The following is a 26,222-nucleotide window of genomic DNA, read 5'->3' as shown; positions in this document are numbered from 1 at the left end:
AAGTGAGAATAATGGAACAATTGAGGAATTTCAGAAAGCAATTTTCTCTGTGGGAAATTTGAATAGAATTTTTTAGTGGATGAAATGGCATTCCAGCACCTTTGGGGACCAAATGTCTGAAAAAAAGGTTCTGTAGTGTGTTCAACAGCTTACTGACTGAAAGATAAATCACCACCTTGTCAAGGCATAAAATGTGAGTTCCTCTAGATTTAAAATTTTCTATCTGGATTGAAAAAATGTATCTGTAGACACTAAAGGATACATGGAGAAAGAGGTACTGTTGCTCTTAGTGGGAGAAAACATAAGAAAAATTTTTAATAATATTAATGGAGAAGAGAATGCTAGCTCCTATATAAAAGTGTGGTAAAATGAAAATATCATACTGAAGAGAAAATAGAAAAATACCAGATTTGAGGATTCATCTTTACTGAGATATTGAAACAAAATTATCATTATAATATATCACATCACACAGTCTGCAAATGCTCATCTCCTAAAAGCACACATACAAAAAAAGTGAATGTTTTTACTCATGCTATTCAGAGTGAATTACGGTGATTTGAGAGCATATTCTTATTTGAAAACACTAAAAGTTATCTTCAACATATATTTCTGACAAATAAATAATTAAGGAAATCGTGTTCAATTAGAAACGGCTTATAGAATGTTTGTATTTGAAGTGCTGCAGAAAAACGATGCTAATAATGGAATGATTTTGTACTTACTTGAGAGAAAAAGATTGTAGCAATGTAGATTTTGCAATAAGTATGAGACAACAAATTGTTCCTACACTGCAGTATTATGGAGATTGGTGATCTCTGTGATTAAGGACAACTCCATGTTTCCTGATAAAATTTTATTTTATTGTTGTTAAATCTTCACCCTTGAAAATTGCTTTGTCTCGGTAATAGCCAGCTTTATTTAAATGCAAACGACAAGGGGTTTTTTTAAGGTTTGAAGAAAATACGGAAAATTTGTGTTTTACATTTTCATTGAAAAATTACTATTTGAAGTATTGTTTAAAATTGTATCTTCAGTTTATCATAGGTAAAGTGGTCTCTTATCAGTCCTTTATTATTTTAAAATACAAATCTCGCCTTGTATACTTATGTGGGGTCTGTTTGTTCCACAGTTCTACAATGTCTTTTTTTCCTCTATGGCAATAGAAGTAAGTATAAAGTAGAGGACAAAAAAATAAAACAAAACAAAACAAAAAACCACCAAACCAAGCCAACAACAAAAAACCCTCAAACAAACAAACAAACAAACAAAACCCCCAAACCAACCAACCAAAAAAAAAGTGGTATTTGTCATTCTACTTAGAAATGAAGAAATACAACATTTTATATTGGAGTGGTCTGGCACTGTGGGTTTGGTCATATTCTGCTGAAAACAGATAGGAAAGCTTTAAAATATATTTGTAATTTAAAAAATATCAGGTAATTTAATTAAAATATTATTTTCATATTGAACAGCTTTGTATGTTATCCTAGTGCTTTGATGCCAGATTTCATCAGACAAACAAAACTTGATAAATGGGTTAGGGTTTTTTTTGTTCTAAAAAGACCAAAATCTTATAAAACATACATGTTCTCATATTTTACATGCTCACATGCACACATCTAAGAGACCTATGTGCAAACATGTGAAGTGAAATATCGTCTTATGCAAGACAAAGTATTGTGAGGAAATTTTCTCTCAGCAACATTTTAAATGAAGGACCCTGCTGAATAAGATCCGTTAAGCACTCACATACTTGGTATGTAATCAATAAAATGCAAGTAAAACTCTGACATTCCACCTCTCCAAGGAAATCCCAAGGGGAAAGGGCTCCAAAAAGGCCAGTGTACTGTTAACATAAACTGGGGAGAAGGGGAGCTAAATAGAAAACCTCCATCATGTTCTGTTATGCATGAGAGAAAATTCTTGTAAGGTAGTCTTGGAATAAACTCAAAAATTAAAAAGTTTTTATCTTAACTCTTTTTTTGGGTTACCAAACTATGGGTAACTCTCTCTGGGGTAAGTGGTCATTCTAAAGCAAGGCTCAAACTTTCACTGTTAGAACAAATTACAGCCTAGAAAGTACAGGAAGAGGGCGTTAGACTTTGTGTAAAGAAGACATAGAAGCAGCTGTTGAATATAAGTTGTGTTTTTTGTTTTTTTTTTGGTTTTTTGTTTTTTGTTTGCTTGTTGTTTTTTTTTGTTTTTTTTTTTATGTTTTTTTTTTGTTTTTTTTTTTTTTTTTTTTTTTTTTTTTTTTTTTTTTTTTTACCATGTAGGAAACAGGAGAAGCTGTTTGAGAATCCCCTATCCACAGTAGACTGGAGTTGATTTCTATTTGTCTGTACTAGAAGTAACCATGTTCTGTAGGTGGTAGGTGACATACTAAACCTTGGCAGTGCTCTTGTGATTAGACATAAGAGAGAGCAGTGTGAGCAACTCTTGGTATGACTGGAGAGCAGAGCTTGAGGCAATCATCAGGAACAGCAAGAGGCAGATCAAAAAGTATCAAGAACATGGCAAAGCTTAAAAGGATGACCAGCAAAAGAAGCAGGAAAAAAAATTACATTACACCATTCAGTAGAATCCATTGATCACACAAGGTCATTTTTTTGCTTAGATTAGGCTTTGGATTATTATTATTATTGATGATAATAATAATAATAATAGATGATAAAAATAATAACAATAATAATTTCATTGTTATTGTTATTATTACCCTTACCATTGCTTTTGGTTTATTGCAACAAGACAAAGTGAAAAAATCCCGCCAAATCTTGAAGGTGCCCCATTTTCAGAGAAGCAGCTAACTGTAGTTTTTTTAGATATTGTACTCTGACTTGTTCCATTACCTTTTTCATATTTTCTTTAAAACACTTCACTTGGGTGAAACTCCAAATGTTGTGAAAATTTTATCAAAGTTTTTAATGATCAGGTCATGGTTATGAGTGAAGAAATTTTTATTATTTTTCTCATGTTTTTGGATGTAAAATTAAACCAGTGCTTTACAACTGGACCTAGTTACTGGTGTTAGCTGTCAATTTTTGGGAGAGTAGTCACATAATCAAGACACAGAGCCACAAATCTGAAGTAGAAAGTCATGGAAATAGTCCAGTGAGGTGATTAGCTCATACTAAGTGCACAGCTAAATTGATAGATGAGTGCTATCAGTAAGAAATTAATCTAGTGTCGATTCCAGTACAATACCACTGTACATGCTGAAGGCAGTCAGAGGTGCATTGTGCTAAAAAAAGGAAACTTGTTAACTTAGGTTTCACCAACGACAAGTCTATACTGCAGTACTCAAAAGTAAACCTGTGCTTGATTCAACTCATACCCAAAGCAAACGTGAGCTTGATCTGCATTTTCTCATGGAAGAAAAAATACTTCTCAGCTAAAATCACGACTTACTTGTGACATGAAATCTTTTTATGTCATTTGAAGGTCCTGTGCAACACTTCCTGTCTTAAAGAACATTCTGTAAGTATATTTTAATGTGGAGTACATTTTCATCAAAAATTCAGTGTTATTTGTGAAAATATAGGTTTTCCTGGAAGTCAAATTATCTTTAAATAAAAGATGTCAAATTAATTTTAATTTCAGTTTTTGTTTTATTTAAATAATACTCATATTGCTTAAACACAAATAATATCTACTAAGAATAATGTAATGTAGAGAACATATAAAACATAGACTTCAAGGGAAATACAATTCACGTCTTGTTTTAGTCAAATCATTAGTACAGTCATCTATTTAGGAAAGGCACCATAGAACACCAAGAATATATTTACACCTCCTTTTGCATTGCTGAAGTAAACTTCAAAGCTACTTTAGTGAATGCTTTTTCTCCATTTTACATAGGTAGGGATTTTTTTAATCACTTCTTCATTGTTTTTTACTCAACCCTCTCACATCTTTAGCTCTCCCATAGGCTTCTTTTAATTTGGAATTATGTTTTGCAACTACCATAACAACACACTCTTTAGCATCCAAATACTTTGTTGAACCTGTCATTTTAATTGAATTGAAAAATGGCATTGTTTTTAAAAATAAAACACCTAATTTGATGATACTTGAGTGATACTGTGCTTGAACACATGAAGTATTATACAGTGGATTATTTTTGTTGTTGTTGTTTTTAAAAATATGTTTTGAGTACTTCACTTTGGTTACTGCAAAATAATGATAGGCACAATATGCTTCAGTTTTGTACCAAGGTGAGAACACAGTTTGCTACCACCACCTGCCCTTCTCGTCCAAACTCCTGACTGGGTAGTTGTGAAGATAAATGGTTTGTGAAGTGCTGACATGCATTAGTGGGGATCGCTATAAGAAAGCCTGTAACAAAATCAATAACTCTGCCCTCAGAGTAGCACTTAAAAAGTGTGCAATAATTTGGCTTAAGGCCATACCTTGAGCAATGAGAATCAAACAAAAATATTGAGTGGCTGTGCATTAAGTGAGAAACATCTATTCTGTGCAGTGAGTGAGGAAGGGCAAGGAACAGAACAACCTAATCTTCCGTTTTGAATGACACTGTCTTTTATTTTAAAAAGTGTGCATTTCATAATATATGAGATAAAAATTATATACAGAAAAAAGAAAGCCAAAGTATCCAAATATATACATGCATATGCTAAAAGTATTAAAGTAAAGTTATCAACAATGTTACTTCTCACTTTTACATAGCTTTTAATTAATTTCTCTTTTCTATTCTTTCTAAGGTGATCTGAAGCAATGCTTCTCTTTTTGCTTACATTGAACTTCAATCTAACTGTAGATACTGTGATTGCCAAAGAGTTCCTAAACTGGGTATCTAGGGAATCAGAACTGTATGACTTGCCATGACAAATGTATACTTCTCCTTATAGACTATTCTATAGAATACTAAGATACCATAAGCTGAGAGCTCACCAGCTTCATGTAGGTTTTAACCTGCCTTCTGGACCATGTTCCACTCAGCAGTACACTATTTCTTAATGATGTCAGATTTGGTATCTGAAGTTAATTCTTTCCTTAATTTTTCCTCTAGGGAAAACTATGTATGGTTATTTGTATTGTAATTGTTAAATATTATTTATCTTGTTATTGCTAAATGAAGTATATGCTATATGTATTGTTGTATACAGTCATTTAATACTGTGTGCTATTTATTTTCAAGCACCCTCTCGGAGATTAGTTGAACAAAAGTAGGAATGAAACTTTGCAGGGGGATTGGTGAATTTTAATTCTTGAATTACCAGTTTGTTCCATAGCCTTCTCTAAACCAGTGTTGTCCTTGTTCTAGACATTTTTTCTGGATTAGTTAATCAACTAATTCCTTCTATAATCAATAGAGGAAATAGAGTAGCTTTAGAAGATAATTACTCTTATCCTGAAGTCAGCCAGATAAGTCACTGGATGCTTACTGTTTTATCTTTCCAGTTGCTTTGAAACAAGGAGTGTAGTGACCAAGTCAGAGCTAGATGTCTATCTGTAGAATGTATTAAATATCTTGAGATCATTACCACCTTGGTGTCCATGAACTGACTCAACATGTTTTTTGACAAAGACTCTACATATCAAGCTGACTGGTTCAGATTTAAAAATAGCATGGATTTGTATTTACAGAAGTATATTTTAAATGAAAACACCAGTTCTTTTCTGTTGAATATTAAAATCTTACACAATTTTCTGTAGATTTAATTTTTTGGTTTCTACTGTAAAATATATTTTTTATTATGATTAGTTAGAGAATAGGCAAGTAATTTCAGTTTTAGTCCAACTGTTTTATATCATGCACCTTTTCATGCATAGGGAATGTCTATCTAAACTTTTCAGAAGACAGAAGATATTAGGTGTGTTCTTGAATTTATGGCAATCAAATACTTTTCTTTTTAATTCCTTAAATTGAATATCTGTAAAACAAATAAAAAGTTATTATTTGAGATTTTCCTAGCAAAGCACAAACTGACATTTCTAAGTAAGATCAGGAGCTTTTTTCAGGAAAGTGAAGGTAAGTGAGAACTGTGAGTATATTTTAATCTTATTCTATTAATTTTACCATTTTACAGAAGGAAGTAAATGCCAGGAGAAAAAAAAATGCCCAAAACCCACAACACTTTGCATAGATATTACTTCACTTGTCTGTAAGCCTTCCACTGAAAAGGAAAATGAATAACTTGCTCTACTTAATATATTTAAATTATATAAAAGGTAATCCTTTAGAAATGTAGATAATCACTACTATAATAAAGTAATGCTTCAAGAGAGAATAAAGGTTTCAAGTGGAATGAGATTTTTTGTATCACTTTAGAAATTGAAGGACTTTCAACTGTGTCTTAGGCTTAGAGGACTAATATATGAAAGAAAAAAAGAGCAAAATATGCAGATCTCAGTGAAAAAAATGGTTAGGAACTGCCATGGCCATTGCAAAAATCACAGCCAACTAAGTCATTTATTATAAATATTATTAATTACAATTTTTTCCTTTTTTTTCCATCTACAAATTGCTTGCAAATGATTGCCAAGTCTGTGAATGTATTTGTTGTTCATAAGTATTTGCTTATGGCCCATTCACAGCTGCTTACATTTATTAGTCACTATTGCTTATTTTTAGTGTATGATTGCTCTTCATATATGTATTGTTTTCACTCTCAGATTGATTCACACTGCACTATACTAAATAGGATAATAAAGAATAAGAGAGAATGGTAAATAATGACTGACATCCTATGAACGAATTCTAGGCAAACAATTATTCATACTAACGTCAAAAAATATCCAGAATTCTCAGACTTTTTTGGATCCCTAGTTGCAATCTGTGCAATCAGGAACAATGGACAATAATGGTTCACACAGCACAATTAACTCCCTGCTGTGTGTTAGTGAGGATATTTGTATATTACGATCTACATTATTTGACCAGCTGTTCCTACTCTGTTCATATGTGATCACAATGGTTCCCATAATCACCTATGCAGTATTAGTTACTTGGTTTTTAAAAGCTGTATTTTGCAGACAAAGGAGCTTGGTATAATAATAGGAAGTGCTCATTGTAACATGCTGACAGCTGGAGCTGCATGATAAATACAAGAAAGATATTTTGAGTTAAGAAAATGTTGTGAACATTAGCAGTTCTTCCGGAAATGATTACCATAAAACTGCCATGAACTCATACTCTAGTCACACCAGAAAAATGAGGAAAAAAGGCTAAATGGGTGAGAAAAAAGACTGAATGGGCAAGGAAGAGCAGTAATTTTTTCAACTCAAGAGATGGGATAGAGCTGTTACAACTAACTGCAGAAACTTTTGTCATTGCCAACTCTATCGCACTTAACCTCTGAGTTAAGAAATGTGTCATGTCTGTAGATCTGCAGGCTAACATTTCAGCTGTGCTACCTCTGTACATCTTAAAAGCAGATAAAGAATGTATGTCAGTCATTCCATAATGAAGGGCAAGACAGATAAGTATCTCATTCGGAAAATTTACGCTAAGCCAAGATAAAGAATTTATACTGTCCTCTGAAGATGCCTATCTCTCTTCACTAGCTACTGCAATGCATTTGAACTTACTGCATAGCTTTTTGTAGAGTTAAAATTAGTTTAGATTAATTACAACACAGACACCAAAACTTCAGGGAAGAACAAGGTTCTTCATTCTGTCAGGTTATATTCTAAGGTGAGGATTCTTTATTGAGTTTCCTGGGTGATGTAGGAGTGGAAAACAATTTTCTCAGGCTGAGAAATGCTTAATAACAAGATTTTTTCTTCTATTGTGTGCATAAATTACATAGCAAGCCTTTAGTATTATGAATAGTTTGATTCTGAAATCTTGGAAATGTTAGAAAGTGGTTTCTTGGGTTGCTGTCCTTAATGTATGTTTCAAAAATACACCTAAACAGACTTGGGAATTTTAAATGTATTGCTTAATAGTATTGTGGGTGTTTTTTACATTAGTGATACCGATAACAGGTAAGTTCGTTCCTTAAATAGTCTTATTTATATAATTTTCTTTTTCTAGCCATTGTCTGTATTCACCTTGCAACAAATGTTCTTTCTCTGGGAGCTGGTTTAATATTATTATTTTTGAAATTTAGCTGAAATTCTCATCTCAGAGTCTGAAATGAGAATGAGACAAATGCTGATGGGATGCAGGGAATAAAAATCAGGTAGAAAAGCTCATTGTTTAAGATAAGAGATGGAAAGGTCAGTTCCCAGTAACCACCCTAGACAAAACAGACTCAACAAACAGGAGAAGTGTAATTTAATTTAAAGTGGAATAGGATGGTAAGCAAGAAATTCTAAAAAAATTCTAAACAACTTTTTTCAACTCAGCTCCTCAGTCTGAACATCACTGCTTCATTACCCACTTCTCTCTCTCTTCCTCATTACCTTCCAAGTAGCGCCAGGAAATGGGGAATGGGGATTACATTAAATTTGTAACAGTTCCTCTTTTCACTCCTTCCTCTTCGAGCCTTTCCTCTTCTTTACCATGGGTCCTCTCCATGAGCTGCAGTTCTTGTCAGGAGACTCCTCCAGTCTGGCCTTGTCATGCATGGTTCCTTAGACCATATCTAGGTGTAGCAGAGTTTTTAAAAGATGGAGGACATGATTTGTATTTGGAGTAAGGTGTGAGCAATTCCAGACTGAGCCCTTTGGCCTGTGGGATCCTTGAGTCTGTGGGACCTGTGAGCCTTTGTGGCGCGATAGAAATTCAGGTTGTAGGACAACAAAAATTCACCTCTCTTTCTTAAAATATTTTGGGTACTAATGAGTGTTCACATGTTCACTACTAATACAGTAGCCACCTTAAGGCGGCAAATGTGTACATTCTTTGTGTGCCTTGTAATATCAATAAAGTTGTAAGAAAATAAATATAGATGCACAAACAATAAACGTCAGTACGACATTTATCACTGCATCAGTGTAGATAACTCAGAGATAACTCAGTCCGACCTCTCAAAAAAACCCTAACTTTATCTAGGTGCTATAGGAAACACATCTCCACAGCCTGTAGGGAAGAACCTGCCCCTGTGGAGCTGGTGCACATCTTCCCCCTCCTTAACTAACCTTGGTCTGTAGGGCTGATTCTCACAGATTTTTCCCCCCTTATTCCTCTCTGAAGGAGAATATATTTCTCCAATTGGGTAATGGAACTCCTAAGAAAAAGCTGCTGTTTGTGAGTGGGATTTTTGCTTGTTAACATTTTTTAAAAAAAAACCCACTTATATTTATGATATTTATGTATAGACATTCTTTCATTCCCCCCCTTTTTTTTTTTTTTTTTCTTTTAGAGATTGATTTTAGTTTTCTCCAAACAAAATAACAAATAACTTCTTACCTAATCAATAAAATTATCAAAACCAGGTTGGATGGGGCTGTGAGCAACTTGATCTAGTAAAGGACATCCCTGTCCATGACAGGGGGGATGGAAATAGATGATCTTTAAGGTTCTTTCCAACTCAAACCTTTCTGTGATTCTATGATTTTATAACAAACTGCACAATACCAAGTAGACAAAATTCCCTACTTATATTATTCATAGAAACCAGATGACTTATGTAATAGATGATAAAATACACCACCTCTCTATTTTAAAAAATAAAATTGAATGATGGGCATAATTACAATTAAAACAAAAAAAAAAAAAAAAAAAAAGGAAAAAAAGAAAAAAAAGAAAAGAGGATTTTTTTTGTTGGCACTCATTGTACAGAGCCAGCTTCTGATTTATGACAAATAATCAATAAGGCTCCTAGACAATCTAGTGCTACTAAATTGAGGCCTCCATCTGCTGTCTGATTATTAAATTCTATTATGAAATACTATCCCTGATATGAAGTAATATACATTCATTTAGAAAAGGAGAGTTCCTTAAATGTATTTTTTGTCATTTTTGAAGGAATAAATGGTATTACTAGGTGACAATTTCTTCTTAAAATAATGAGGTGAGAGAAAAGAAGTGGTTTTCTCTAGAGATCTCTACTTCTCTCCACTGATTGCACATAAAACCTACAATAGCTGTCTTGTACTACAAAAATTTGATTTCTAAAATTAAAAAATTATGCAACATTAAAGAGTACACAACTTACACGGTTTTAAAAGTAAAGATTTAATGACAATCTTAAAGGAATATCATTCAAATGAGAAATAGAAATTTTCAAAAATTGAAATAAGACCAGTTGAGGTAAAAACATGTTCTCAGTAAAAGTAATTACCATTTTATTCTTAGAAACTGTGAATAATCCATTCCTGAGGTGACTTGGCAGGACAAAGGTCTGAGAATTCTAGATGAATGAAAACCACTATGCATAAAGGAAATCATATCTGTAGTTATTGCTAAATGCCAAAAACTTTATTTCATGGACTTAAAACATCTGTGAACACAGTGAGATCATGTTCAGAATTCTCTCACATTACCTACTGTCAAAGTCTGCATTTTAATGGCTGAAGATCCTGGTGACCTTTTAGATGTTTAATGCGTTTTCTTTCTCCCTTCGAATCTCTGAAAAGATTGGAAACTTCTCCATTAAGCAAATTATGTAGTTTAACTGATTTTCCATCCAAATATAATAACTTTTATAAAAACTTTTAATAATAACATTATAATGAAGCAGTGATGAAATTGTACCTTAGTTGAAGGAAACATGAAGCAATTCTGTCAAGATTATATGGTGAGTAAGCAGCAACAATTCAATTTGACCAAGTGAAAACCTCTGTCTCTAAGTTATTCATTCTACATGTTAATTGTGGTCAGTACAGAAAAAGAGACATTTCTAATACGTAGAAAATTTCATTTTATATAAGACATATAAAACAGATAAATAAAGAGCACTCTTTCAATTGATTACAAAGGAGCCTAAATGTAAATTAATTACATGGCAATTCTTGACTCCCACTTAACAGCCATTAGACTAGATCTGAAAAGATTTTTTGATGATAGTTTCAAAGGGAATTTCAAGAGCTATTAATACTTTCATTCCAAACTTGAAAATGTAATTTTTTTTTCTCAAAAAATAAATGTAATTTTACTATGTAGATCCAGAATAATATTTTTAAAGTATTTAATATATAAATAAACCCAAATAACTTTGAAATCTGTTCTCGGCTTATTTTAAAATTAAATTTGGTATTTTTATATTATTTCATGCATCTTCGTAAAAGCAGTGAAAAGTACTAAATAATAGAGCTTCAGAAATACGAAGATTTAAGATATCAGGCAATTTAATAAAATACATATAAAAGAGGAAATAATCAACTATGTATTTGGCTAAGAAGAAATGCATAGAAAGCATTTTGAGAAACACTTTTTTATCCAGTTTCAGAGAAGGATACCCTGATTCTTGTAGTTAATCATGAAAACTGACACATATATTCTGAAAAGGAAAATCAGCTGCTGTGTATGAAGACAAGCTTATTATGTAGGTCACTGAATGATTCACAGTAAATTACTTATCAAGGGAATACGGTCTCATACTGAGTTGTTTCAGAGCAAATAACCTATTTAATTTTGAATAATTTTTAAAAAAACTGTATAAATAGTCTTGTTCTCTGGATTGCTCACATTTATGATGACATTTTTGTATGACATTGAACTTTTAGCTGGGGAAGAAGTATCAATATTCTGAAGGTCTACCAGAAATGACACCCTTAAGAACCATGAAGGTCAGGAGACAACCTATGACGACTGGGGAGTCAACACAGCTGTTTTCCTGGATCAAATTATGCACAGCATTCACAAAGGGAAAGTAAAGCATGTCAAGTCTCAAAGCTGATGTGCTTAAGAAAAAATGTTTTAAAGTTAGGAGTTCATGGAAGATATAGAATACTAAGGAGAGGAATTCCTAATTTGTGTTCTTTAACATTTATTTGACATCCACCCTTATATTTGCTTATATAAGTCTAAAGAACATGTCTATTGTATAATTTTAAAGAACACTTCTATTTCCAGGCACTGTAGTCTACTATTTCTGTGCTACTCTTTTTGTTTCCTCAAACTGCATAAACGAACCTTACAGTTTGGTTCTTGTTAACCAGCCCCATGAACTCCATGAAGAGTCTAGACTCTTAAATATCTGCTTGCAAAAGCGCCTCACAATCAATAATCATAGCATTGGGACAAATCATTCTGCAGTTTAATGTAGACTACAGATGTTTCTGGAGAAAACAAATTAATCTTTGATGAGATAGGTTTTCCTTCTCCTACATAATAATTTTACTACTTATGTCTTTTCTCCAGGCTTTGAGGAAAAGACATTCCAGAATTTCTGAGGATGCTAAGACTGACCACACAGTACTTCCAGAAAAAAAATTATTTGTTTTCATGGCTGCAACACTGTAGTGGAAGTGCAGCCTAATTTTTCAATCCTTCCTACTAGACAATCCTTCTGTCACCGTACACCCTCTCCAAGCCTCTTAAATAAAATAAAAAAATAAAAACAGTTAAAAAGGGTGCTATAGCCTTTCATCCTGCATCCTTCTCACTCCTACTTGCATTATTCTCTTGTGAGTTAGCTTTAGCTGCACAATGTGTTTAAGGCTTTCTAGTTCCAGACTGATACAAGTCTGTAAATGCTTGCAGTTGTTAAGTTCTGCTTTCACACAATCATGGGAACATAAATAATTCAGTCAAGAAGGAATATAAAATGTGTCTACTCCAAACTCCTGCTCAAATTAGGGTCAGCTTTTCAGTAAGACCATATTGCTCAGGGCTTGATAAAGTCCTTGAAATCCTGCAAGGATCGAGTGTACACATTGCTTGACAAAAGGTTTTTTCCTTATCTCAAGCACAAATGAACATCTTGCATTTCAGTTTATGCCTACTGTTTTTTACCCTTCCTCCTGCACTATTGTCATGGTTTTAACCTAGCCAGCAACCAAGTACCCCCTAGAGACTGGGGAGAATCAAAGTGATAAAAGCTAAAAACTCATGGATTGAGATAAAGACAATCCAATAGGGAAAGCAAAACATGCATGGAGGCAAAGCAAAACAAGCAGTTAATTCACAGCATCCCATGGGCCAGCAGGCATTCAGGAAAGCAGGGCCCCATCATGTAAGAGTGACTTTGTATGACGGACACCATCATTCCAAATGTACCCTCCTTTTTCCTTCTTTCCCCCAGCTTTAGACACTGAGTGCTCTGCCATATGATACAGAATATCTCTTTGGTCAGTGTGAGTCACTTGTCTCAGCTGCATCTCCTCCCAGCTCCCTATGCATCTCCAGCCTTCTTGACCTTATGACAAAAAGCAGAAAAGACTTTGGCTCTGTGCAAACCCTGCTCAGTAATAACAAAAAACCTCTCTACTGTAATCACTGTGTTCATCATATATCCAAAACGCAGTCCCAGCCACTGTGAAGAAAATAACTCTACCCCATCCAAAACCAGAACAGATACTCTTCAGGTTTTTCATCCTGCAGGTGCTCAGGAGCTGTTGTTAGGGACTCCTGCAACTGTCTCTTCTGCAGGCTAAACCAGTCCCAGTTCCTTGGCCACTAGTCAAAGGGCAAATTCTTCAGTCTTGATTTATCTGGTGGCCCTACGCAACACTTAATCTGAGTTTATCAGTACCTTTCTTGTTTTGGAAGGAGCAGGGAGAACAAAACTAGATGCAATATGTAGACATATAAAAGGATCACACTCTTGACCTAACAGCAATGGTATTCCTAATGAAGCCCAGGATGCTGTCAACTTTCTTTGATACAAGGCTCATAGTCAACTTACTGTCTACCAGGACACACATTCTTTCTTGCAAAGCTGCTTTAAACCCAGTAGGCCTTCACCATAAATTTCTGTATGAGATCATTCCTGCCCAGGGCAGGAAGGACCCTGCATTCCCCTTTGTTGAATTTCCTGAGATTCCCTTTGGTCCATTTCTCTAGGCGTTCAAATGTCTTCTGAATTGCAGTGCATTGATTTTGCTGTACTGATCAATCCTTCCAGTGTTTTATCACTGCAAAGTTCCTGAGGATGCTCTCTACCTCATTATCCAGCTTATTAACAAAGATATTAAAGATTAGTGACCCTTGTACACCACTAGTGATTCACATTCAGTTGGACTTTGTTGCTCTGATCACAGTCCTCTGAGACAGCTATTTAGGGAGTTTTCAATTCATCTGAGTGTGGGAGTGTTTTGTTCATACTCAGTAAATTCATGCTGTCAGAATTGTCTTCATCTCCTTTGTGTGTCCAGAAGAGTTTGCTGAATTCCTGGGAATTCTCCCAGGCACTGAACTGTAACTGATGAGCCAGTAATTCTCCAGATGGGCTTCTGGCCTTTCTTGAAAGTGGGTGCAACACTTTCCTTTCTCCATTCATGTGGGACTTCCCAGTCTTCATGACTTTTCAAAAATGATAGAGAATGGCCTCACAAAGACATTACCCACCTCTCTCATTAGTCATAAGGGGCAGCCTATTACATCCCAAAGACGTGTAGCTGTCCAATTTTCTCAAGAGGCTTATGTGTAAATCATTATCCACTGCTGGTACTTGTCTTCTACCTTCAAAACTTCCTTTGTATGTCAAGGACTGGCAGATTTTGCTGCTGAAGATGAAGACAAAGATACAAAACATTTCAGCACTAACTGCGTCTACTGTCACAAAATCACTCATCCCATTCAGCAAAGGCTCTGCATTTTCCTTGTTTCTTTTTTTACTACAAACTCAGCTCTTCATTTTGCCCTTCATATTCCTTACAAATCTCAGCTCCAGCTGGGCTGTTTTTCCTGGCATCATCCTACAATTTTCAACTGTTATCAGCTTGTCTGAGGAGTATTTTTTAAAATTCCTTCTTTGAATCTCCTTTGAACCCCTTCCATCTTCTCTGTACTGCCCTTTTACTTCAAAGCTGTCATGAACTTCCTGCTTAGTCTCTGCTGATCTCCTGATACATTGTTAGCCAAGTATTGTGATGGATATTTCTTTCACTTCGAAGATTTTGTCCTTAAAGACCTGACACTTCTCTAGAACTCCCTTGCCCTTCAGAGCGAGCCTCTAGGAACCCACCTGTAAATTTTCTTGAATAAACTGAAATTTCTTCATCTCGAGTCCAGGGTTTTTGCTATGCTGCTTCTTTGCTCCTGTGAGATCAAACTTCAGGGTTTCATGGCCATTGCAGAACAGGTTGCCATTGACTGTCAGATCCACAAGCAGTTCTTCCTTGTAAGTAGCAGATCCAGCTGTGTATCTTCTCACTTGTTTCATCTGGCAACTGAAGCAAATTTCACTGCTTTCATCCTCCCATATCACCTTCACATGTTCAGCAGCTGATTAAAATCAGGAGTTTAATGTTCCCCATAACATCCTAGGTGTGTGATACAGAGGTATTTATGAACATTTTTCTGCTTTCTCATGCTGATTAAGTGGTCTGGAACACCCTCCTACAACAACATCACTGATACTCACCCACAAGCTCTCAACCTGCAGGTCATACATCTCACAGTGGAGTTACATAGATCTGAGCTACTCCTTCACAGAGAGGGAAATATCATCACCATCTTAATATCTATCTTGAAGGGCCTTGATCCTTCCATCATAGACAGAAAAAAAATGCAAATAAAACCAAAGTGTTACAGAATAGCACATATATTTGATTTCCAGGGTCCTGATTTATCAAGCCAGAGAAATAACATAGCATCATGTATGTTCTGGGTTGACCTGCCTTCTATCCCATATATGCCATATCTTGGATACATTGTTGTGTCTGGCAGCTGCCCCTCTGGCGGGGCGGGGCCTGCTGGCTGTTTTTGCTTTGCTGCTGCTGCCTGCTGGCACTGGCTTTCTGCTCTCTGCTGCTTGCTTTTGCTTTTGGCTTGGTCTGTTTTTTTCTTTTTTTCCCTGTTGTTTCTCTTTCTTCTTTTCTCCTTATTTTTTCTCTCTCTCTCTCCTGCTGCCCCCTGCCGCTGTTTTTTTTTTTTTTTCGCTGCTTCTGTTTGGGTTTTTTCCTTCCTTTCTTTCTTTCTTTCTTTCCAGGTCCTGCACTTGGGTCAAATAACATCATGCAGTGCTCCAGATTTGTGCAAAAGTAGCTGGAAAGCTGCCCAATGGAAAGGGAACAGGGGGTGGTTGTTGACAACCAGCTAAGTAAGAGCCTGCAGTGTGCCCATGTAGCCAAGAAGGCCAGTGGCATTCTTTCTTGTACCAGAAATACTGTGGCCAGTAAAACTGGAACTAGAGCAGGGATCATCCCCCTTTTACTCTGTACTGGTAAGGCTGTATCTTGAATCCTCTGTTCAGTTTTGGGCCCCTCACTATGAGAAAGACTATGAGTTGTTGGAGTACGTCAAGACAATGGCAGAGGAGCTGGTGAAGGGTCTGGAGGACAAGTTCTGGAAGGAGTGCCTAAGGAAGCTGAGGTTGTTTAGCCTCAGAAAAAGAGGCTTGAGGGAAACGTATCACTCTTTGACTCTCACTCTACCTCTTTTCAGGTGGTTTTAGTCTCCTATCACAAGTAAAATACAAGCAGGATGAGAGGAAATGGTCTTATGTTGTCTCAGGGAAGGTTTAGACTGGATATTAAAACGGTATTTGCAGAAGGGGCTGTCAAACAGGGAATGGGGAGTGGTTGGATCCACAACCCTGGACGTGTTTAAAAATTGTGTAGATGTGGCACTTGAGGACACAGTTTAGTGGAGGATATGTTAGTGTTGCATTAATGACTGTACTTGATGATGTTAAGTGACTTTTTCAGCCAGAACGATTTTATCACTATGGTTTTATGATTGTAGGGGTAAAACTCAAAAGGGTAAACCACAAATACTAAATATTAAGTTTACATATATGATGTAGAACAATGATGTTAGTAAAATAAATTTCTTTAGATGAGAATGAAATTTCTAGGATTAATTATACAAAGAGGCAAAGCCACAAGGATGTTTCTTATTGTAACAATAACAAATGTGCTATTAATTACTTCAGAATCATATTGCTCCATTAAGTCATTCTAAATTGTGTAAGATTAGTCTAAATTATTTGACAGTAAAATATCCTGGTGGGATAACATAATTATAATAAGTGAATGAATTTTTAAATGTTAGTAATTTGATATACATTATTTCAGATAAATTGCTGTAGTGTCTAAATGAGCTTCTTAGAAATCTCTAGAATTTTTGTTTCTCCTATAATGTACTTTTTAGTTATTTAGTTAGTTTCTTTAATTTCAAGTATGGAATCTCTAATGATTAGAAATGAAGATAGCAATAGGCATATAAAACTCACTCTATTAATTAAAATTAAATGAATGGAAAATTACTGATGAATATAAAAAATATCTAAGAGATTGTTTTCAAAACTTACATGATAATTTCTGAAAGATGGTGAGTTTTATTTGACAATAGAGAAAAATACGGTTGGTTGTAATGGAGTGGTCTCTCAAAATAAGAAATAACCGATGAATACTGGAGGACTGTGGGGGAATGGCTCAGAAAAAAGAAAGGAGCCAGATGTAAATACAAGCAATGACACCATTGCAAATTTTATCTGCCCTAGACTTCAGAGTAGGTCAATACTATTGTTTTAGTTTTATCAAGAGTGCACTTCTGAAGCAAATTTCCCAGTTGGCACTAGCTACGTGTCTTTGTTGTGCTATGGCTTACATAATATTTTCTTACTATGCACTTCAGATTCCTTTAAAATTTAACTATTCTGAGAAATGCACTTTTGTAGGGCATCTGTGAACTTTACCATTACTGTGAATACACTACAAGCACTGCTAAGAAAATGCCTGTGGATGCATATAATGTATAGGTTAGGTTTCTAATGTTCTTCTCTGTAGTTCTCCCAGTGAACCACACTATTTGCTAATGTAATCACTGCCTGAATTGTAAAACAATTTTGACAGTGAATGAGGGAGATTGCTTCAAACAAGCATTTCCTAAAGCATTTCATCTGTCGTTACAGATGCTTTCATCCTCTAGTCGATTGTTATCCTAGTAGGTCATAATCAGCAACACAGGGTCCAGTTGGAGGCCAGTCACTAATAGTGTCCCCCAACACTGAGTACTGGGCCCAGTATTCTTTAACCCATGCATCAACGATTTGGGTGAAGGAGCAGAGGCTTCCTCAGCAAGTTCACTGATGACACAAAGCTGGTATGAGTGGCTGATACCCCTGGGGGCTGTGCAGCCCTTCAGAAGGACCTGGGCAAGTTAGAGAGACCGGCAGAGAAGAACAGTTTGAAATTCAACAAAGGCAAATACAGAGTCCTGCACCTGGGAAGAATAACCTTGGAAGAATGCACCAACGCAGGCTGGGGGTTGACCTGGAAAGCAGCTCTGCAGAGAAGGATCTGGGGGTGATGCTAGACAACAAGCTGTCCATGACCCAGAAATGAGCACTTCTGTTCAAGAAGGCCAGTGGTACCCTGGGGTGCATTAGGAAGAGCATGGTCAGCAGGTCAGGGGAGGTGACCCTGGCTCTCCACTCAGCCCTCCTGAGGCAATATCATGAGTGCTGTGTCCAGTTCTGGGTTCCTCAGTACAAGAGAGACATGGAACTCCTGGAGCAGGTCCAGCAGAGAGCAACAAAGATGATTAAGGGACACTGAAGACAAATGAGATTTAAACAATGAGACCCAGGAGAACAAGCACGAGATGAAAAAGTGTTGAAAATACATGCATGAGGTTATTGCTGGAGAATTGAGATCTATTTGAGACCAAATGATCAGTCTCTGCTCATTGAGTACAGCTTTTTGAGCCTGACAAAACCTTTTTCAAAAACAGCAAGTTGTGTTAAAAATCTTAGAAAATATTCTGCATGAATACAAAAGAACAACGTCTGCTCAGACTTTTTCATCAAAGACCTCAAGGTAATGGTGACCTACTGCAGTCTCCACCCCATTCTTATCAAAAAGTTCAATGTCACTGACCATAGAATTCGTAAGAGACTGGAAACAGAGAAAGAGTGAGGGAAACAAAGAAGAAAAAGAAGAAACACAGGAGAAAGAAAATGTGCACATATCAATTCTATTACTTTCAAAGAAACTCTATTAATTGCATAATTTGGACTTAATTTAACCCACTGTGTCTGAATTGTTGTAACTTTGCAAGATTATCAGTTAGTTCTTGGCTCCACATATAAAACATGTTATTTTAGCACACATAAAATGAACATGATATTTGGTTATTTGCCTTGATTTTGAGGCTTTGCTGAAATTTGGATGCAATTCAGTGTCCATCCCAAATTAGTCCTCACGGTGTCATTTTAAGCTGATGATTCTGTTTATCCTAAAGGAATTAGGATGATCTGTCCTACAGCTCTTCATACTCTTCCACAGTCATCTATGTGACAAGATCAGGTTAAATTCCTGTGATTTGCTGGTTTAAAATAGATAAGAAGACTCTCATTTGCAGTATCAAAACCACCTCCCTTTCAATATATAAATCTGAATACCAGCATAATTTTGATTCTTTTGTTACTAGCTCAGCAAAATAATAGGCTTATCAATAGCACGTAAATCACAGTAGTCTGGAAAATTTCAGAACTGTAAAAGATCGGGAATGAGACTACAGGATTAGGAAAGGATGCTCTCTGCTACTTGTCTGTGGCACTTTATAGTATTCACCTTAATGAGTCATAAATTACATAAGCTGAAAGTATACTTTTCAGTGATATTTTTTTGTCCTGATACTCTTACTACTTGATAACTCTTTAGCATGCCAAGGCACTGATTCTTCTGTAAGATGAAATAGTGCCAAGGAAAAACAGTCTGAACCTTGGTATAATTTAACTGCTGCATTGGATCACAAATTTTGTGATAGTCCTCCGCCCCGTCGTGCACAAAAATATGCACATTTAAGGAAATGTTTCATTCTAAGGGACGAGTAATGATTTTTTAATTATTGGAGGTGACAAGAATGATGTTGCAATGGAAAAATTAGTGGAACAACTTTTTAAATTTGATTAAATATATGCATGTATGTATCTATTTTTTTAAACATAATCTTGTGACTTATGATATTAAAGGAATTTTGATCTAGGGGACATTTATCAATTGTGAATGCAAACATCTAGATATTGCTAAAAGTCTGTATCTTAATACAAACCAAATATCACTACGGATCGGAAAACTGACACTTTGCTTCATTGTTGGATCAACCTGGAGCATCTTCAGTAGTGATGATATTGGTTAATTGAAACTGCAATGGAGTGGAGATGTCTCTGAGATGTGAGATTGTGTTCTCAGTTCTCTCATACTGTGCCCCAGTGTCTTTACCTGTTCTTTCCCACGGTTGACTTCTCTTTAACTGAATTCCACAGTTTTTAACTGAATTCCCACAACTGGCTTCTCTCCCACAGTTGACTTCCCTTTAACTCCATTACCTGGTACCACGAGATTGTTTTGATAGTAATGATGCCTGGCCAAGGAAAAGGATGACAAATTTAAAAATGGCATCTATTATGGATATTTGGAGAAAAAGAAATAGCAATCAAACTGAACTAATACATTCCCAACAGGCACATGGCCATGCTGGATGAGTCAGTGCAAGAATCTAGATGTTTCATGTAGCTTCTGATCCTCTTCTAATTTTACCAGTTATTTTTTTTAAATCTCCTTCGGTTTTCTGCTCTTTGACAAGAAGCAAATCTGGGCAACATGATTCAGAAAATGCTACATCCTTGTGCTCATGCTGACTTTCTGAAGAGACTTTGAAAACAACTTATAAAACCTTAAATTACCCACCACATTATAAAGGCAAATTATTATGTTTTGTGCTTTGTGGTATTAAAAGCTGTGGAAGTTGCAGATTCACAATACTGTTCTTGCAAAAAAACCCAATCCATAACCTTAGAATTGTAAAACTGTTCTAAACACAGAACTAAGCAAGAATTTGGTATATTTTCTATCAGCTTTTAGACAGTTTTAACTCTTTAAAAACTGAATGTCTGCTTAAGAAAATTAGTCCCACTGTAGTAATTTACTAATTTTGCTCTCCAGCCTCTGGAATGAGCAAGTTTTGAGTTATAAAAATATCCTTGGGGAATAAACTACAGAAATCTGATGGAAAGTCTTGACTTAATTTTTTTTTTATCACCTCTCTACCTGGAACACAAATTTCTGTTACTGTAGTATGAATTTATTTTTTGAGCTGGAATGTTAGGGTATTCCCTAATTGTCAGGCCCCAATTCTGCTCATGAATTTCCGTAAGTGGTTGGATTTGTGACAGGTTCATTTTGGCTAGCAAATGGAAGCATGGATTATTGAAGGCTAAATCCTGGAATCTAAGCTGTTCAAAATTTCCTTTGACTTCCTTGCTGAGGACAATGCTCAGTAAAAATTTCATCATGAATAATTAAATCCTGATTTATCAGTACCATTTAACTGAAATATGTATTTCTTTTAGAATTGAAAAGATTAATATTTCTTGCTGATAACTGAGGAGTTGTTCTTCTTGTGTTTTTGCTTGAGTTGTTCTTTTCATTACAACTTTTTATTACAAGTTTTACTGCAGGAAAGTAATTATAGAAAACAAAGTTTTGTTTGCATTTTTTTTAATTAAATAAACATAGATAAAAAATATTCCAAATATTCACTGGCCTTATCTCAGTTCATACACTACTGATAATGTGTCCTCTTTAACAACCTTTAATTAAGCATCTTGGCTCTTCATTTCACTATCTTTGCATCTTTTTGGAGCAACAACTTTTCTTTCCCACCAGCCATTCTGAAGCTGGAAAAACAAATTATTTTTTCTCCCGCTGACACTGAATTGCACAAACTTCAGTGGATTTCTGATTATATGATCAAGCTAAATCAGTTTTCTTCAATTTTCAATATTTTAGGACCTGCTTCTGTATTGCACATGCACCTTTCCATCCATGAATTCAAAGCACTTACGTCCAATAGTATTTGATGCCTGGGTCCCTCTATACCTCCTGTGGTTCAGCACAAAATTGGTTTTTTTGTCTTCAAAATAGAATGAGAGCATGAGCTCTTACTAGTAGACTAAACACTCAACAAAAAAAGATTGTAGAGCTGGAGGAGATTTTATTTTGAGCTAGTATGTGTCAAAATGAACTTTCATGGTCTATTGATTCAAGAAAATCAAAATGTCATCGAAGGGAAGTGATATTTCAGTGTATGCAACCCATCACTTTATTTTAATGTATCTACCTCTGCATTTGACTCTGCATAGACTAAAGTGTTTGGTCTTATACTGAAAAAACTAAATGTAGTTACATGAAAAAGACTGGAAAACAACCAAAGTTAAAAAAAATGTATGAGAAAATAAACATGCAATTCTAATCGAAATCTCTTTTACAAAGAAGTATTAAAGATTACTGGAACTACTTTTTCAATTGCATCCCTTCTGCTTACTAAGACAATATACTGCCCCTAAAAGATTTCCCCTTATGATTAATGAGTTAATTTAAGTAGTTTCAAAATCCCAAACTCTTAAGATGTGGAGTATAGCATTCAACTTTATATAAGCTCTTTGTGCAGGTAATATTAGTTAACTAAGCAGATTTTACAGTTTTCCATATAATAAAAGAAGATGCTATTGTGTTCTTTATATTCCAATTCCTATGAATTTTCTTTCATTTACATACTGAAACTGTAGGTATAATAAAATTAAATGATCTTGTTGGCGTGGCTGACTGCACTATTATAAGCACGTCTGCAAAGAAAATAAACAAGTATGCAGAGCATGTGAGGAGATGAAAAATAGCAGGAGAAAGAGAAATGCATGAAGTCAAATAATAATGCCTTCTGAATGTCTTATTAGCAACTGAAAGTCAAAAAGATAAAGCAAAACAAAACCCGACCAACCAATTCATTATTTAAATAGCTTGACTTTTAGAATAATTTAGATACTCCTTTTAGATTCAGTGAAAGTTATATCTGATTAATGTTGGATGCCCTTTTAGTTTAACAGAATACTTTTATGGGCTTAATTTTTCTTTTTCTTCTGCCCTAGATTCTTAGTTAAGTGCATAATATATTTCTTACATTTATTTCATTATTTTCTGTGGGGTTTGATTTATTAAATTATTCATGTCTTTAAGTGCTTTGAATATTTGATAAATTTATGAAATTTACCCCATCAAATTTTGCCATAAAAAATATGCTGAATCGAAGAACTTATCAGAATTTTGTCATCTTCTAGTATATAAAAATGTTATTCTATAATTTATTTTGTTTTCTATTACTTTCCATAAGTTCTTCCATAGGCACATCTGGAAGCTGCAACTTGACTTAAGCTTCTTTCTCACTTTACAATCTCATCTGGTCTCTAGTCTCCTAGTCTCCCTAAACGTTGTGTTTTTTTTTTTTTTTTTTTGTTTTTTTTTTTTTTTTTTGTTTTTTTTTTTTGGTTTTTGTGTGCGTGTGTGTGTGTGTTTCCAGCATCTAGGTACAATTTGGTTGATTTATAGGGGGGGAAAAAGAATGAACATTTTAACTCTTGTAAACTTTTTCAGGAATTCTAAAAGACTACAGCTTCATAAATTGTTTGGAGCATCTCTCTATACATCTGCATATGCACAGAGACACAGCCCACTGCTAAGAGATTACGATCTTAGAAGCAGGTAACATAATAGACTGCATCTTCTTAAAATGTATTTGTCTATCAGTCTATCAACATCCTGAACTAAATATAGAAAGATGTTCAACTGTAAATTTTAAATACATTCTATTTTTTTTCTTACATAGAAGTCTTATAACAGCCATGGTCTCACTTAAAGACAGTAAGTCACCTTTATGAAAAACATGTTCACATTCTAGATTAAGTGATTTCATGTAAAAGGTAAAAGAAATAAATCTGAGATTTTTAGTGATTAAAAATATTATGTTGATTTCTTCCTGAAATTCAATAGTTCTATTTCTTTCAAAATTATACAGAAACAAGAGAAATTTAAAGCTATTTAAAACTTCAAAATTATCTTACTCAATTTCTAGAAATAATGTATATGCCTTTTGAAAGATAACCATATTGGATATCATATAGATTATTTATATTTAATTCAAAACATGTAAAATTATCTGGTTTTTAAAATTATATGAAGATATTAATTTTCATCAGAATTCTATTTCCTTTCTTTTATATGTATTCTTAGCTATATTTATGTACATAAAAGCATAAAAATATTTTAAAATATTAAGGTAAAATTAAAACATTGTTTAGGAAGAGATGATCAAGACACTTGACCCAAATCTGTGGAGGCCCCCAAAGACTATGCAGACGGAGCAACGCTCCTGGCTCTCCCATGGAGGGTGTCTAGCCCTTGAATTTCCCTAACCTTGTTGTCTAACCCCTTGTTATTTGAAGTTGGCAGTTAAAGTTACTTCCTGATATGTTAATTACATTACCCCTGACTGGTTCTTTTTGATCCCTTCTCCGATTGGCTCAGTTCTGTATCCTGATTGGTTCTTTTTGGATCCCTTCTCCGATTGGCTAACTTTTCAATCTGCACCACTATTGGTTGCTTTAGTAAACCCCACCCCCTGAGTTAAGAATAAAAATCCGGCTCCCGAGACCTTTGGGGTCCTTCCTCAGAGAGTTGTTGGAGAATAAAGAAGGCTCCTGAAGAAGACCCCTGGCTCCTGTGATTTCTCCTGCGCCACCTGCGTAAACCCCTGCCTGGAAGAAAGCTGCTTTGGCAGCCACAGCCTGGCAAGAGCTGACAGGCTTGATCGCTTCTGCGATCTCACAAAAGAGCTGATCACTCTAGAGGAGTGCCTGTGCCGCCTGGGTTGAGGCCGTCTCTCATTGGGTGACTCACTTGGGAAGGTCACGGCACCCAGAAGACCCCTGCCGGGGAACTGGGCAGTCAGCAACACAAATCCAATTAATAAGTCAATGAAAATCAAAGAAAATAGAGGTAACTATTTGCTGTCTGGACCACAGTAACTAGAGATACAATAAACATTCAAAAGCAAGAAAAAAAAAAAAGCCAAATCACCCCAATTATTTTTTAAAATTTTTTACTATAATATATGTAGTAGTAGATTGGACATGGATCAGGAGTCATTAATTAATCCCTTTGGGAATATTGCCATCTAGGCTGTCTAATGAGAAGGAATTTGTTTTGTAAGATTTCACATTTCTAGGTGTCTGATTTTATAGCACAGAAGAGATTAGAGTAATTTGTATCTGCTAACCAAAATGTACTTGTAGGGTATTAATTTGTTCATTGGGAATTAAATTATGTTCCCTGTGTTGCATGACAGTCCTATCTAGTTGTGCAGAATATATCCTAAACAATGGAAGTGTGGAAAATTTTTTTCTTCTGTACTCAATCATTGTTTCCAGAATAAGGTGAAAGCTTATCTTCCACTGAGGAGGTGTGTTTGGACCCAGTGCACGTCTTCTGCAGAGCTATCACTTTCCAGATCACCTTGGAATGATTGTGAGAATTGAGTTGGTAGTAAAGCAACTTCAGCAGTTTTGGTAGTGGCATAAGGGTAAGGGTCCTGTTAGACAAGCCTGCTAAATAAAAGGTCATGAATTGATCCCTGTTTCTTAATCAAGCAGTTTTATACCACGTTGCTTCGGGCCAGACGAGTTTTAAATTATTTTTGGAAATAAGCCACTTCATATGTTCCAAAACAGGGTCCAAGAGCTAATAAATAAGTAGGATAAACAACTTGCGGTTTTTCTCACAAGGTTTTTCTTTTTTGTTGTTTTTCCTACTCATTTAGACATGAAGAGTTTTAAAGGCATTGATTTTCAACAGAAGTGTGCAGATGGTGCCAGTTTTTTTTACAAGAGAAAAACAAAAAACATAAACCCCAAAAACCACAACCCCCCCCCCAAAAAAAGGCCCAAAAAACCCAAAACCAACCAAAAACAACAAAAAACCCAAACACCCAAAAAAACCCCCCAAGAAACCAAAACCCACAAAAACTCCACTAAATAGAAAAGAAAGTGCACACTTGCTGAAATAGGATTCTTTATTGCCATTGTAACCTTCAGTGGGGAATGATATTCCCAGGCTCTCAGAGGAGGGAGTGCAGCACCTGGGGATGAGGGCAGAAAACCTGCTGTATGAGAAAGCAGCAAGGGCTTCTAAAGCATAAGACTTTTCTTTCTTATATACTGTGTCATTAAACATATTATAATGTTATAATATGTTTATATTTAAACTATAATTAAACTATAAAATACTAAGAGGAGCCATCTCCTCTTAGTATTATCTTACTAAGTAATATCCCATTCTTTGTTTTTCGCTGTTTTAAAAACCTTTTTTGTATTATATGCCTGTGAGCCTATGTACAAACAAGTAGTGGCCCACCTAGTAGAAAT

At 35.2% G+C, this 26,222-nt stretch overlaps 1 long non-coding RNA gene across 1 annotated transcript in view; it reads right to left on the bottom strand.

Annotated features, from left to right (window-relative positions):
• The window catches only part of LOC136357838 (uncharacterized), a 314,577-nt gene extending 291,264 nt beyond the window's left edge, over nt 1-23,313 (bottom strand). The window contains exon 1 of the long non-coding RNA XR_010742967.1: nt 23,234-23,313. This is a non-coding gene — a long non-coding RNA (uncharacterized lncRNA). The remainder of the gene's footprint in view (nt 1-23,233) is intronic.
• Between the last annotated feature and the right edge of the window lie 2,909 nt (nt 23,314-26,222).

Source organism: Sylvia atricapilla, chromosome 2 (genome assembly GCF_009819655.1).
Source record: "Sylvia atricapilla isolate bSylAtr1 chromosome 2, bSylAtr1.pri, whole genome shotgun sequence".
Lineage (NCBI taxonomy): Eukaryota > Metazoa > Chordata > Aves > Passeriformes > Sylviidae > Sylvia > Sylvia atricapilla.
This window is presented reverse-complemented; position numbering and strand designations above follow the sequence as displayed.